Genomic DNA, 15,666 nt, shown 5'->3' with positions numbered 1-15,666 from the left:
GCTGGGCCTGCTGGCCGCCACCCCCACTACCTCCGTTTCTCCATTTTTGTTCATTTTAACATCGTTTTAAGCATCAATTAATCATTCCCAATTCATTTCCATACTAATATGTGAACTTAAACTAACAAAAGACATGAATTAGACATGAATTTAACCCATATTATCATGTGAAATAAACCACTCAATTGACAATCACAAAATCATACAAAAAGCAAAGAATGTGACATTAATTCGTCGAGTAACTCGAAATATGTTACCTTTAGCAACAAAATGAGCAATTAGCACCTTGAACACCAAACCCTAATATGCAAACTAGCCACTATCTTCAACTATATACGAGTCTCCAAACTCGTCTTCTAAATCTTCACCTAAATAAACAATAAAAACACATTTATAAGTACTAATAATCAAAACCCTAAAAATGGTGGACAAAATAAATTTAGGGCAAATGAATTTAATACATACTAGGATGTTGGAAATGAAGAGAGGATTCCAAATATGTAATCCTTATGAAATTTGGGAGAAACGAGTGAATTATGATGAAAATTAGCTTAAAAAGGTAAGAAAATGGTGTTTTATGTTTAGAAAGCTTTAGAACATTCAAGGGAGATGAAGTTGGAAAAGAAAAATGCAAAGGGAAGGTGAAGGAAGGGTGTGGCGTGGCTAGGAGAAAGGAGACGGGATTTTTCCCGCGGAATTTCATTAGTCGGTTTTGGCTCGTTTCGCCGATAATTAGAACCGTTTGTCAAATGCAAATTCCGACGATGCCAAAGTTCTTAAACACGAGATTACAAGAAGATTGAGTACTCATACGACCCATTTCCAAAATCGTTTGCCCAATTTTCAAAAGAATTGCCATTTTTCCCGATATGCCCTTATTTCGAAATAAAAGGTTTTTAAATGGTTTAAACTATTTTTAAACATTTCGAAACTATCAAATCAAATAATTTACTTCAAAATATAATAGAATTACATTTCGTTGAATTATTATTACTTCAAATACATTAATATTAAATTCAACTTGATTAATAAATTACTTTCGCAAAATAATAACGGTCCGAAATTACGGGGTGTTACAATCACCCCTCCTTTTAAAAAGTTTCGTCCTCGAAACTTAGAAGGAGAAATTATAGTAAACAACATCTTAATAATATAATCATAAGAAAAATATAGGTATCTTTTCAATGAAACGGTGATACTCTTGTTGATCAGACAAGAACATCCACATTTCATATCAAGATATAAAAAAAAAAAAATATTTCTACACCAATAAATGAGAAAACCCATTATTGGGACGTCACCAATAACGAGATTTAACACTCATTAATGTTAAAACCATTAAAATCATAAAAGCCTTTCAAAATTTTAGTTTAAAATTCTATAATAAGAATAATATCTTTACTAATTATAATTAAATACGGTCTAGTAACGCGGAAAAAGAGTAAGAAAAAGGAATACCTTACGAGAATAATTCAGGATATTTAGCTAACATAGAAGCTTCAGTCTCCCAAGTCTCTTCTTCGACATTTCCACAACGCCAAAGAACTCGGACTAGAGGTACAACTTTGCTCCTAAGTTGCTTGTTGGCTTTTTCAAGAATCCGAATTGGCCTTTCTTCAACCGCCAAGTTAGGCTCCAATTCAAGAATCTCTTCTTGGATGATATGGCTAGGGTCACTAATGTACTTTCTCAACTGAGAAACATGGAAGACATTGTGAACCTTGCTCAGATTTGGGGGCAATTCTAAAAGATAAGCAGCAGGACCAATCTTTTCAATCACCCGGAAAGGTCCAATATATTTAGGGCTCAGCTTCCCTTTTACGCCAAACCGTTTCACCCCTTTCATAGGTGACACTTTAAGGAACACTTGATCATCAACCTCAAAAGAAAGTGGTCGACGACGGACATCAGCATATGATTTTTGACGGTCCTGAGCGGCTTTCATCCGCTCCCGAATGATTTTAACTTGTTCAATGGACTCGGTCACCAAATCAGGTCCTAACATTGGAACATTTTGGGTTTGATCCCAACAGACTGGAGTACGATATTTTCTACCGTACAGAGCTTCATATGGTGCCATTTTAATGGAGGCTTGATAGCTGTTGTTGTAAGAGAACTCAACCAGAGGTAAACATTTCTCCCAGGAAGTTTGGAAATCTAAGGCACGAGGCACGAAGAAGATCCTCTAAAGTTTGAATTGTTCTCTCGGTTTGACCATCGGTGGCGGCGTGGCAAAGTGCTCATTAATAGTTTACTACCCAAGGCCTCCTCGTAATGCGTCCAGAAAACGAGAACAAAATCGAGGGTCCCGATCTGAAACTATATCTTTAGGAACCCGATGATAGCGCACTACCTCAGCCACATAGACACGAGCTAGAACTTCTAAACTCCAGGTCTCTTTGATAGGAATAAACCGAGCACACTTAGTCAATCGGTCCACAACCACCCAAACAGCATTCTTCCCAGTGGAAGTCCTGGGTAAGGCCATCACAAAATCCATGGAAATAGACTCCCATTTCCAAAGAGGAACATCCAAGGGTTGAAGCAAATCCCCGGGCTTTTGATGCTCTATCTTTACTTTCGAGCGGGTGAGGCATTCTCGACATACTCCATAACTTCAATCTTCATCCTAGGCCACCAGAATTGTAATCTCAAATCTTTGTACATTTTGGTACCTCCCGGATGAACTGAGTAAGGAGAGAGGTGTGCTTCATCAAGAATTCTTTTTCTCAAATCAGCTGCCTTCGGAACATAGATTCTACCCTGATAACGAAGATACCCATCATCATCAATCTTACAATCCTTAGCTTGCCCAAGTTGAATTTTAGCTTGAATGGATTTGAAAGTAGGATCATCGGAAAGGCAAGCACGGATCTCACGGTAGAAGTCAGGTTCGGCTGACATGGCATTAAGATGATTAAAGCCCCTTTTTACAAGACTTATTCCCAATTTTTGAAGTTCTAAAGCAAGTTCAAGAGGTAATTCCCGAAAATAATTCAAAGAATGACAGGATTTTCTGCTAAGAGCATCAGCCACCACATTAGCTTTTCCTTCGTGATAAATTAGGTCGGCATCATAATCATTCACCAATTCCAACCATCTTCTTTGCCTCATGTTCAGATCTTTTTGGGTAAAGAGGTATTTCAGGCTTTTGTGGTCGGTGTAGATGTTGCAATGGACTCCAATAAGGTAGTGTCTCCAAATCTTCAAAGCATGCACCACCGCAACTAATTCAAGATCATGAGTCGGGTAGTTAACTTCGTGAACTCTAAGCTGTCGAGAGGCATACGCAATGACTCTCCCTTTTTGCATCAAGACACAACCTATACCATGCTTAGAAGCATCACAGTAAACATCAAAGTCCACTTCTTCAGGTAAGGTCAACACCGGAGCGGTAGTCAACCTCTTTTTCAATTCCTGGAAGGCATTTTCACACTCCTCAGACCACACAAATTTAGACTCTTTCTTCAGCAACTGAGTCATCGGTCTAGCAATCTTAGAAAAATCCTTCACAAACCGCCGATAATAACCCGCCAAGCCAAGGAAACTACGGATTTCAGAAACATTGGTCGGACTTTTCCAATTAACAACGGCTTCAATTTTGGCAGGATCTACCATAACGCCCTCTTTCGAAATAACATGCCCAAGGAAGGTCACTTTAGATAACCAGAATTCACATTTAGAGAATTTAGCATACCATTTTTTATGGCGCAAAATCTCCAAAATAGTACGAAGGTGTTTGGTATGTTCTTCTTCAGATTTAGAATAGATCAGGATGTCATCAATGAACACCACAACGCATTTGTCAAGGTGTTCTCTGAAAGTACGGTTCATCTGATCCATGAATACTGCTGGAGCATTGGTCAATCCGAATGGCATCACCGTAAACTCGAAATGACCATATCTCGTACTGAAAGCGGTTTTAGGAATGTCAGCTTCTCGGACTGGAATCTGATGATAGCCCGAATGAAGATCAATTTTAGAGAAAGTGGAAGCACCTCGGAGTTGGTCAAAAAGATCATCAATTCTAGGAAGAGGATATTTATTCTTGATAGTAACCCGGTTAAGTTCACGATAATCTATGCATAACCGCATAGATCCATCCTTCTTTCTTACAAAGAGAACAAGAGCACCCCAAGGTGAAGAGCTAGGTCGGATAAAACCTTTGGCAATCAAATCGTCCAGCTGAGTCTTCAGCTCTTTCATTTCAGATGGTGCCAGCCTATAAGGAGCTTTAGCAATAGGGCCGGTACCAGGAATAAGATCAATAGTAAATTCAACTTCCCTTTCAGGAGGAATTCCCGGTAGCTCATCAGGAAAAACATCAGGAAATTCACATACCACCGGAACATTCTCTTTAGAAGGCAGAGAGGAAGAATCTGAAGGAGTCACATTGACAAACTTCATAGCAGAAATTAATTTAGCACCGGTTTGTCTTTTAACCACTTGATAAGACACACGGTGACCTGAAGGGCTTGTAAGAATTATTTTCTGGTCCCGACATTCAAATCGAGCATGATAAGTATGTAACCAATCCATGCCCAAAATGACATCAAATTCTTCAAGCGGAAATCGGAAAAGATTTGCTGGAAATATTGATCCCGCGATAGAAATAGGAACTCTCGGATAGATTTTAGAACAGGAGAAGACATCACCAGAGGGTAAGGATATAGATGTGCTTTCTTCATGTGATGATTCAAGTGATAACTTATCGGAGAGTTTCATTGAAATAAAAGATAAAGAGGCACCCGTATCAAATAGTACCAAACAAGGAACATCAAAAATAGAAAATATACCAAGTAATGATATCGGGGTGTGCCTCGGCACGCTCGGCTCATGACGAAAATCCGGCCTTTCGGCCTCTCTGGGGCAGCAGGAGTAGTAGGAGCCGTCACCTTCTTCTCCGGGCAAACATTAGCCTTGTGGCCCGGTTTGTTGCAAGAAAAGCATATGATAGGATCAACGAAGCATTTACCAGGATGTGCTGGTTTCTTGCAGTTATAGCACACTCGGTCTTTAGCACCTTAATTGTTATTTAAAGTCGAAGATTGACCACCCCGGTTAACTTGCATGGTAGGATCAAATCTCCTCTTGTTTGGGTAAGAGGGAGAAGAGGTGAACCTGGGTGAAGGAGCATAGGGCCTAGAAGATGGGTATAAAGGCCTCTTGCCAAGACTGGAACTGGTAGCACGAGCTTCATTTTCAATATCTTTCAGTGAATTCTCAGCCCATAAAGCATCATTGTAAATTGAAACAAAGCTGGTGGAGTCCCGTCGGACCATGCTTTTGATTTTAGGAGAGAGCTTTTCAAGATAAAAGAAGGCTTTTTCATTGTCATCCTTCACTAATCTAGTAGCATAATGAGCCAACTCGTTGTATTTATCAGTGAAGGCCTGAACAGGAAGGCTTCCTTGCTTTAATTCCATGAATTCCTTCAACTTCTGCTGTTTAAGTTCTTGCGGATAGAATCGGGCCTCCACTAATTCCTTGAAACGTTCCCACAAAAAAAAACCCGGTTCGGATGAAACAAGAGGCCCGGTCATAGACCACCATCGATCTGCTTCTCGTACTAGGAAGTGAGATGCCAGCTTCACTTTATGTTCCTTCTGGACATCATACAACGAAAAGCTTTTCTCTAACTCTCGAAACCACCCCGCAAGAGCAACTGGATCAATTTCTCCACCATAAGTGGGAGTGTTGTTTCGGGTTAATTGATTAGCCACCCAAGTATAGGTGCCTGGAGTACCCTCAGGAGGCGGAGGAGGAGGAGGAGCTTGTTGATTCTGCTGATTTTGTTGGTTTTGGAGGATAAGAGTAAGAGCTTGTAAAATAGCATCATCAACTCTCCTTAGTGGAGCCATCTTGCAAAAGAGAAAATTTAATTAGTACCTAACAATTAGCAATCACAAACAGGCTACCACATAAAATCCTAAATCTACCCATCCTACCCATCTCTCAAGTTTATTATTTAAAGGTCAAGTGATATAAGTGGGGTGCACAAACGTGCGTCGGGAGCAACAAGCTCTGATACCAACTGTGACACCCTCATTTTTAGCGTTAAATAAACACGTAAATTCTACAGAAAAACTGACAGGATATGTTTGTAATTGGTTCAACTAGATAAAACCTGTAATTTTAAAAACTTTTCTAAACCATTCACAAACATTTCCAAGTGAAGAGTGCCAAAACCTGCAAATACTAACAAACTAATTTACATAACCATGCTAAAGTCGCGAGAGTAACGTGATACAAACCAAAGTAAGAGAGGGAGACATATGTCCCTTCAAAATATAAACACAACCAAATGTTTAAAGGTTTACTACAAAATATAACCAAACTAAGTCCAAGGTTCTTTTGCTCACTAGCTCGTCCGTGTACCCCATCTAATCATCATCAACCTGTCAATCGCATTTTATACAAACACGAAAGCCACAATTCAGTGGGGAGTAACTTCGAGTCCTCCCAGCCACGAAATGTCATATTTAATGTAACATGTAATGTAACATGTAAACAACATCATAAATAAACTAATTATCGAATATTCTAACATATGAACTCTAAACTGACCAAATTAACCATCATGTGAAACATATAACAAGATAATCAAACTTTATCAATTGTAACCGGCTTGCATCTCACCTATTACAATTCATAAAATCACCATACAAGAAAGGGCAATATATCAAAGACAGGCATAAGTTCTTAGCACCGTCAATAGTCACTCTGTAACTCGAGTCTATACCACAAGGTAGGGAAGGTAATCGAACCGGTATCTTGGCTCAGAGGTTCTGTCAAAACATGGCCAAGACACAACACAACCCTAGTACTAAATGCGCTTGAGACCTAGACATGCGGATACACACCACCGTACCCAAGACCCACAATTTTTCTAAAACAAAGTGAGTACCCTAAGGAGTCCACCAAAGGGTTGGCTAGTACTTAAGCTGACCACTTACCCTCAAAATAAGTAACGAGGTCATGCCCCAACTTGGATATAATCCCACCAAGTCAGGAACACAAAGGCTATTAAGCAGTGAACATATACTCGTCAAAGACTATAAAGACCTATCTATGACAAACACAACAACCTGCAAGAAGTATTCAATACCAAATTCCATTTCAAGCAATATTAACAATATTAAAGGTTTCGGGGAATCTAAGGCCGTTTCAACAATATAAGAACCCATTCAAATCAACCAACAACATATGTTAAATAAAAACATATTAAATGGCCTAGAACAAGAATAAGGCCGATTACCAATTTACACAATAAATTCATCCAACCGAATTTTTACCCGCAACCCCAGTCCTGCGACAGGTACGAGTTCAATCGCGGCTGACCAATCACACATTTGACTGACATCGATTCAGTCAAAGGGACTAAGGCTCAGTTTTCGGCACAAACATCCAAACATTACAATTATCGCTATAAAATTCATTTTAAGCCTATTCATTACAATTTCATATCATAACCTATCCTAACATGTACAACTACCAATATAAACATAATTTTACCATCAACCTTATATTTACTACTAACATGATTCATTTCAAATGATTACCCATATGTTACTTATACTAAATATAACATTAATAAACCCGAAACGACGAACAACGCATGAAAAACCGCGAAACAAGCAACGAGCCGACCCGGGCCAACCCAAGGCCTGCCGTGGGCCTGCCTGGGCCTGCCGGGCCTGCTGGGCCTGCTGGCCGCCACCCCCACTGTAACACCCCCATACTCCAAGTGCCTTACCAGGACCACTTAGGTATGAAGACATTACCATCTCGGTTACCCGAGGCAATGATAATCAAACAACAATAAAGAAACAACGTTTATTATAAATAATTTAGCGAATAGTTACAATCCTCAAAACCAAACCAAAAGTACGATACATTATTTCAAAATGACTGTTCTAACTGAAATGTAAATAAACTAAAGGCTACAGCGGAAGACTCCTATCATCATGTCGTGGCATCCCGGCCTATCCCAAGTACTCATCTCAATACCGCTCAATATCCGCTCACCATCCCCGAATGGATCACCGCAGTTTACAAAACAACACCGGGTCGTACTAATCACACAATCAATATGTATAACAACAATAAGATATACGACGCCTTTAATCGTCACACACACACACACACACAACCAACCAATTCCCATCATCTCAATCTCGATCGTCCTTTGGACTTCGCAAGTGGGGGACCGCGGCCGTACCCACCAAATCCCCGCTCCACATAGTGAGCGATAACCCTGTCCATTAATGTGCACATCCCCTTCCGTGGCGGGTTCCACGAAGGGCGAAACTAGGGCGTGAAGTCACTCCCGCAAGTGACCCCACTCAGCCGAGGCCACGCCTCGCGAACCATCAACAACGATCACAACCACAATCACTGTACAATTATTATATCAAACAACCAAATACAACACATCAACCAATATCCCATTATGGGATTAATGCGAGTAGGAAATCCTACCCGGTATGCACACAATCGAGACGGTCTCTACTGGCCGAGTCAAAAAGCCTCTTCTATGAACCCTCCTCCTATCATTTAACACATAGAGGCTACACATCACATACTACACATAAAAACCCCCAATCTCTAAATTAGGGTTTAACCAAATCAAAGGAAATACAATAAAAAGGGTACGTAGATCTTACCCTCGACGCAAGGAACCCAACGATATAAACAACGACAAGAACTGACCGTCTGAACTCCGGGAATTGTTAAGAATGCGATTAGGAAGATGAACTTGTGGCTTTCTCTCTTAAACAGGAAATTAGGTTTTGTAAAAGTGATTTAAAACAATGACGACAAAACTTAAATACCTTAATCGCATAATTAACAAAACCCGAGAAAACTCCCCGTAAAACCGGACACTCGATCGAGTACCCAAGGTACTCGATCGAGTACCCCCTTACTCGATCGAGTGCCCCAGCTACTCGATCGAGTACCCAACAGGTCAGAAACTATTTTATTTCGCAACTTACCTTTACTCGACAGAGTAAGGGCTACTCGATAGAGTACCCCAAGACTTATAAATACGGAGTATTACACCCACTACCTCCGTTTCTCCATTTTTGTTCATTTTAACATCGTTTTAAGCATCAATTAATCATTCCCAATTCATTTCCATACTAATATGTGAACTTAAACTAATAAAAGACATGAATTAGACATGAATTTAACCCATATTATCATGTGAAATAAACCACTCAATTGACAATCACAAAATCATACAAAAAGCAAAGAATGTGACATTAATTCGTCGAGTAACTCGAAATATGTTACCTTTAGCAACAAAATGAGCAATTAGCACCTTGAACACCAAACCCTAATATGCAAACTAGCCACTATCTTCAACTATATACGAGTCTCCAAACTCGTCTTCTAAATCTTCACCTAAATAAACAATAAAAACACATTTATAAGTACTAATAATCAAAACCCTAAAAATGGTGGACAAAATAAATTTAGGGCAAATGAATTTAATACATACTAGGATGTTGGAAATGAAGAGAGGATTCCAAATATGTAATCCTTATGAAATTTGGAGTAGAAACGAGTGAATTATGATGAAAATTTGCTTAAAAAGGTAAGAAAATGGTGTTTTATGTTTAGAAAGCTTTAGAACATTCAAGGGAGATGAAGTTGGAAAAGAAAAATGCAAAGGGAAGGTGAAGGAAGGGTGTGGCGTGGCTAGGAGAAAGGAGACGGATTTTTCCGCATGAATTTCATTAGTCGGTTTTTGGCTCGTTTCGCCGATAATTAGAACCGTTTGTCAAATACAAATTCCGACGATGCCAAAGTTCTTAAACACGAGATTACAAGAAGATTGAGTACTCATATGACCCATTTCCAAAATCGTTTGCCCAATTTTCAAAAGAATTGCCATTTTTCCCGATATGCCCTTATTTCGAAATAAAAGGTTTTTAAATGGTTTAAACTATTTTTAAACATTTCGAAACTATCAAATTAAATAATTTACTTCAAAATATAATAGAATTACATTTCGTTGAATTATTATTACTTCAAATACATTAATATTAAATTCAACTTGATTAATAAATTACTTTCGCAAAATAATAACGGTCCGAAATTACGGGGTGTTACAACATCTTGATGCGCCAGGGTTATTTCCCGGGCCTACCTCTCAATCCACTGAAGAGCACCTTGCCTACCATGAAACATGCCAAGATCTCCAACATCCCCTTCGGGCTAGGCTGCGAGCCAACCGATGAAGACCTCCAGGAAATGGGCCTCCTAATACGGAATCGCAAAGAGCAAGGGGTCATCCTCTGACCCTATCACTTGACCCTCAATGGATACTTTGTCCCGGAGGGAGAGTCCGAGCTTTACAACGGCTTTCCTGAACCAATCTTTGACCCCGTAGCAAAGGTCAAGCACCCGGGTGTAGAAGTCTTTCAAGACTGCTAATTCATCCCCGACAACACCAAAGCTGCGTCGACCAAGTCTGAATCGACCCCTTGCCTAGACGGGCAAGCTGTGAGCCTCCTTTTTGGAGAAGACAACATCAAGCACCTCAACTATGAGGACATCATCAACATCGCTCTCAAACACAACCAGTACGATCCCACTGCCTTAATCTCTTATGCTGACCAAGAGAAAGCTACCAAAGGCTGGAGGAAGACTGTTAAATGGACCGATCGTCAAGGCCGCATTCTCAAGATCACAACTGGAGAAGGCCCCATGTTCTAAGAGGGAAGTGAAGACGAGACTGAGTCTGAGTCCGAGTCTAATGACAAACTTGAATCAGAGTCCGGCTTAGCTCCTAACACTCCTGATATCCCGGTCAAAGTCCCTTTTCCACTATTTTATCACAAACTTGTGGCTGCCTCAATGGCTGACTCAACTAGGGTCATCCTCACTCCCGTAGAAAGTAGCAACCTGGAGCTTGTTCCAGGGGCCACCTCCGTTACTGTGTCGCCTCTGACTGCCCATGAGATGTTTGTCCTATCCGAGCTTTTCACTTAGGTCAACTTTATGAGCGCTAAGTTTGCTTACGACTCGTATCAATTTAACCGCAATTCAATTGTGAACGAATATGAGGAGTTTGACTTGAGTGACTACCCACCTCACCTAGCCAAAGAACTTGACAAACGAGAGGATAGGACACCCATCATTGAGGAGACCAAACCCATCAGCGTAGGGACTGACAATACACCTGAAGAACTTAGGATAGGGACCACCCTTGACCACTCGGAAAGACAACATTTCATCGATCTCTTACACGAATACAAGGACGTATTCGCATGGTCCTACAAAGACATGCCTGGGATCAACAGAGAGATTGCAGAGCACAGGATACCCATTAAACCCTGAGCTAAACCCGTGAAGCAAAAGATGCGCCGCATGTGCCCCGAATGGCCCCTGAAAATCAAGGAAGAGGTAGACAAACAATTCAAAGCCGGATTCATCAAAATTTCCGAATACTCTGACTGGGTTGCCAACATAGTCCCCGTGCCCAAGAAAGATGAGAGAATTCGGGTTTGCGACGACTTCAGAGACCTGAACAAAGCAAGTCCAAAAGACGACTTCCCTTTGCCACATGTTGACATCTTGGTGGACAATACCGCAGAGCACGCCCTTTTATCATTCATGGACGGGTATGTTGGGTACAACCAGATAAAAATGGCTGAGGAAGACATGCACAAGACTGCATTCACTACACAGTGGGGTACATATTACTACACTGTCATGACCTTCGGTCTAATCAACGTCAGAGCAACCTATGAAAGAACCTCCACCACTCTCCTATAAAACATGATGCAGAAAGAAGTGGAGGTATATGTCGATGACATGATCCTCAAATCAAAAGAGCGAGATGTCCACATCAACGCCCTTCAAAAATTCTTCGCTCGCCTTCGGAAATACAACATGAGACTAAATCCTCAGAAGTGTGCATTCGTGGTCACCTCCGGAAAACTCCTGGGACATGTCGTCAGCAAAAGAGGCATCAAAATTGATCCTAGAAAAATCAAATCTCTTCGATAAATGCCTCGGCCTAAGAATGAGAAAGAGATTCGGGGATTTCTCAGTCAAGTCTAATACATCAACCGCTTCATAGCCAAGCTCACTATAATTTGTGAACCAATCTTCAAGAAGCTTCGCGCCTCCGATCACACCGATTGGGACGATGATTGTTAAAAGGCCTTCGATAGAGTAAAAGAAATCCTATCCAAGCCTTCTGTCCTCATGCCACCTCAGCGGGGAATTCCCTTAGCCCTATACCTGACTGTCACCAACACAGCCATGGGAGCAATGCTAGCACAAATAGTCGACGGCGAAGAACGAGCCAACTACTACATCAGCAAAAAGCTCATCGAATATGAAACAAGATACACCCAACTAGAAAAGAAATGCCTTGCCCTGGTTTGGTCGACAAAGAAGTTGCGACATTACATGCTCAGCTACACGGTTCACATATACTACAAGATGGACCCGGTCAAATACATCTTCAAAAAGCCCGTGCTAAACGGAAGGCTATCTAGGTGGACACTCAAGATATCCACATTTGACCTCAAATTGGTACCCCTCAAGGTTATCAAGGGAAGGGCATTCACCGATTTCCTAGCAGAAAATCCCGTCAACGAGGATCCAACGTCTGGCACATGGTCACTTCCTGACGAAGACATCCTTTGTGCCAACACCGACGCATGGGACCTATACTTCGAAAGTGCATCAAACATGAGAGGCTTCGGGGTAGGAGTCATTCTAATATCACCAGAAGGGGAACATCTTCCGATCTCAGTCAAGTTAGAGTTCGCCATCACCAACAATGCCGCCAAATATGAAGCATGCCTCATCGGCCTACAAGCTGCCATAACATTTGTCATCAAGAGGTTGAGGGTGCACGGCGATTCCTCACTCATTGTCAATCAGGTGTTCGGGTCATGGCAAATCCGGAGCGACAGTTTAGCACCATACCAAGCAAAAATCAATCAAGAGGTCGAATTCTTCAACCAAATCGACTACTTCCACTTACCACGGAAGGAAAACCAATTTGCTGATACACTAGCAAAACTTGCCGCGCTCGTCAACATACCCGACGACATGACATCGATGCCCCTATATGTCGAGCGAATGAGCGAGCCAGCTCACATCTGCGCCATCAGCAACGACAAGGAAAACCATGTCGAACCTTGGTACCAAGCCATCCTTAACTACAAAACCAAAAACGAATTCAATCCCAACTTTGATACAAGAGGACAAAGAGCCATCTGTTTGCTTGCATCACAATTCGTGATAAACTAAGAACAATTATACAAAAGAACACCCCAGGGGATTCTTCTCCTTTACATTGACCAGCAGAAAGCCAAGAAAGTCATCGAAGAGGTCCACGACGGAGAATGCGGCCCTCACATGAGCGCAATGATGCTAGCCCAAAAAATCATGCGGTTAGGCTACTATTGGACCACCATGGAAGCCGATTGTAGAAACTACATTAAACATTGCCATAATTGTCAAATCTTCGGCAACATACAACACATACCAACATCCCTTTTATACACCATGACATCACTCTGGCCTTTCTCGACCTGGGGTATCGACATCATCGGAAAAGTCAACCCGATCGGCACCAAAGGGCATTGCTTTATACTTGTCGCAATCGACTACTTCACCAAATGGGTGGAAGCAAATTCCTATGCAGTCTTGATCGGCAAACAAGTGGCCAAGTTAATCAGCAACGAAGGCTCCCACTTCTAGGCGGAAACACAACCCTTGCTGGACAAACAAAATCAAACGGCATCGATCATCCTCCTATCGTCCCCAAACCAACGGAGCGGTAGAGGCAGCAAACAAAACTCTTGTCACCATCATCAAAAAGATGCAAGACAATTATCGCGATTGGCCGAGCAAACTCTCATTCGCACTCTGGGATACCGAACCACCATTCGAACTCCAACGGAAGCAACACCCTTCTACCTAGCATATGGTACAGAGGCGGTACAACCAGTAGAGTTGGAAGTCCCATCTCTACGCATCCTACTGGAAAGTCAAGTTCCTCAGACGGAATGGACCCGTCAAAGATTCGAACAACCCACGCTCCTAAACGAACGCTGACTCAACGCCTTGCACAACGTCCAGCTATACCAACGACGTATACAACGAGCACTCAACAAAAAAGTTAAACCCAGTAACATCAAAGAAGGCAACATGGTCCTCAAGTCGGTTCGAGCACCATTACCCGTCGATTCGAGGGGGAAATTCAAAACCAATTGGGTCGGGCCATACCTGGTCAAGCATATACTTTCGGGGGGCGCAGTGAGATTGAGTGACCTAGATAGGGGGGATTTCACAAACCCGACCAACCTTGACCAACTCAAGAAATACTACCCCGGAACCTTAGCAACCAACAAATCTTTCCCTAGTTTTACAACTAGAGACCACAATCTACCTTTCAAGTCAATTCCTAAAAGCGTTCTGATTTGAAATTGCATGTTTTATCGAGTCTAAGTTACGGCACCTTGCCATGTTTCAAACAGCCTTTGATCTGTCAAAGGAAACATCTATTTGCACTCAAACGAAACACCCGAACAACGAGCATGGTTTGATTTCACCTCTTCAGGTGGATAAGTAGGCAGTCCTTTGTTACACAAGAAGGATACAACCACAACCTCCAAACAAATTAACAAATCATTCGAACTACGAGCATGGTTTGATTTCACCTCTTCAGGTGGATACGTAGGCAATCCATTCTTACAAAAGACGGATACAACCATCCCCACACAAAAAACAATCACCAATACAAATTCCAAAAAAGAGAGAAGCATTCCCTTTTCCACAAAAAAGAACAAAAGAAAGAAGCCTTTTTTCCCTTCCCGCAAAAATCCCCTGTCACAGGTACAATGTTTAGGATAATTCAAACTGAATTGCCTTTATAAGGTGGATGGGAGAAACAACAAGTGTTCACAACTTCTTTTAACACAAGCAATCCACTTATTTAATTAATAATGAGTGTCGACTAAGACATCTTACATAGTAATACTAGCACAAAAGCACATAATACATAGCTAGTACAATATAATAAAAACACACAAACACTAATACAACATAATAGTAAAACGAGTAATGGAGGTCTTCGTACTTCCATTTTAACCTTGCGTTTTCCCTCAAGGAATATTTTCCCCCTCCTCTTCTTGTTAGCCCGCCTAGCATAGGCTTCCTCTTCGGAACGGATCCTCAACTGATCTACAACGCCGACGGCATCCGGTCTCTTACAAGACCCCATACTCGGCCCAAGCCGAGCCCACACATGGCCCACCATCTCTTTGGGACCCAAGCTCCTCCTCTTAGGTGGCCTCACCACATTCGGGCTAACATCATCGGCAAAGTCGTCAAACAAGGCACGGTTGGCCTTACCAACTTCCCTATATTTCAAGTCAACGACTTCGTCTTTACGGAACTTGGACCTTTCTTCCAAGGTTTTAGCTCTTGACCACTTGACATAAGAGGGAGTCACCCATGTCCTTGAAACGGGGTTTGGTACATCCCAAGTCGGCCAAGTGGCCCACCACCTCTCGAAAACCTCCACAAGCTCGGAGTTTCGAAAAACACTCTCTTGGACGAGAGTGTCTTGAGCGGACACCTTTTGTTGGCGGCCCATTTGCCTCATAAACCTTTCGGGATAAATGAAGG

Source organism: Silene latifolia, chromosome Y (assembly GCF_048544455.1).
Source record: "Silene latifolia isolate original U9 population chromosome Y, ASM4854445v1, whole genome shotgun sequence".
Taxonomy (NCBI): Eukaryota; Viridiplantae; Streptophyta; class Magnoliopsida; order Caryophyllales; family Caryophyllaceae; genus Silene; species Silene latifolia.
The sequence above is the reverse complement of the archived record's forward strand: the minus strand, read 5'-3'. Positions refer to the sequence as shown.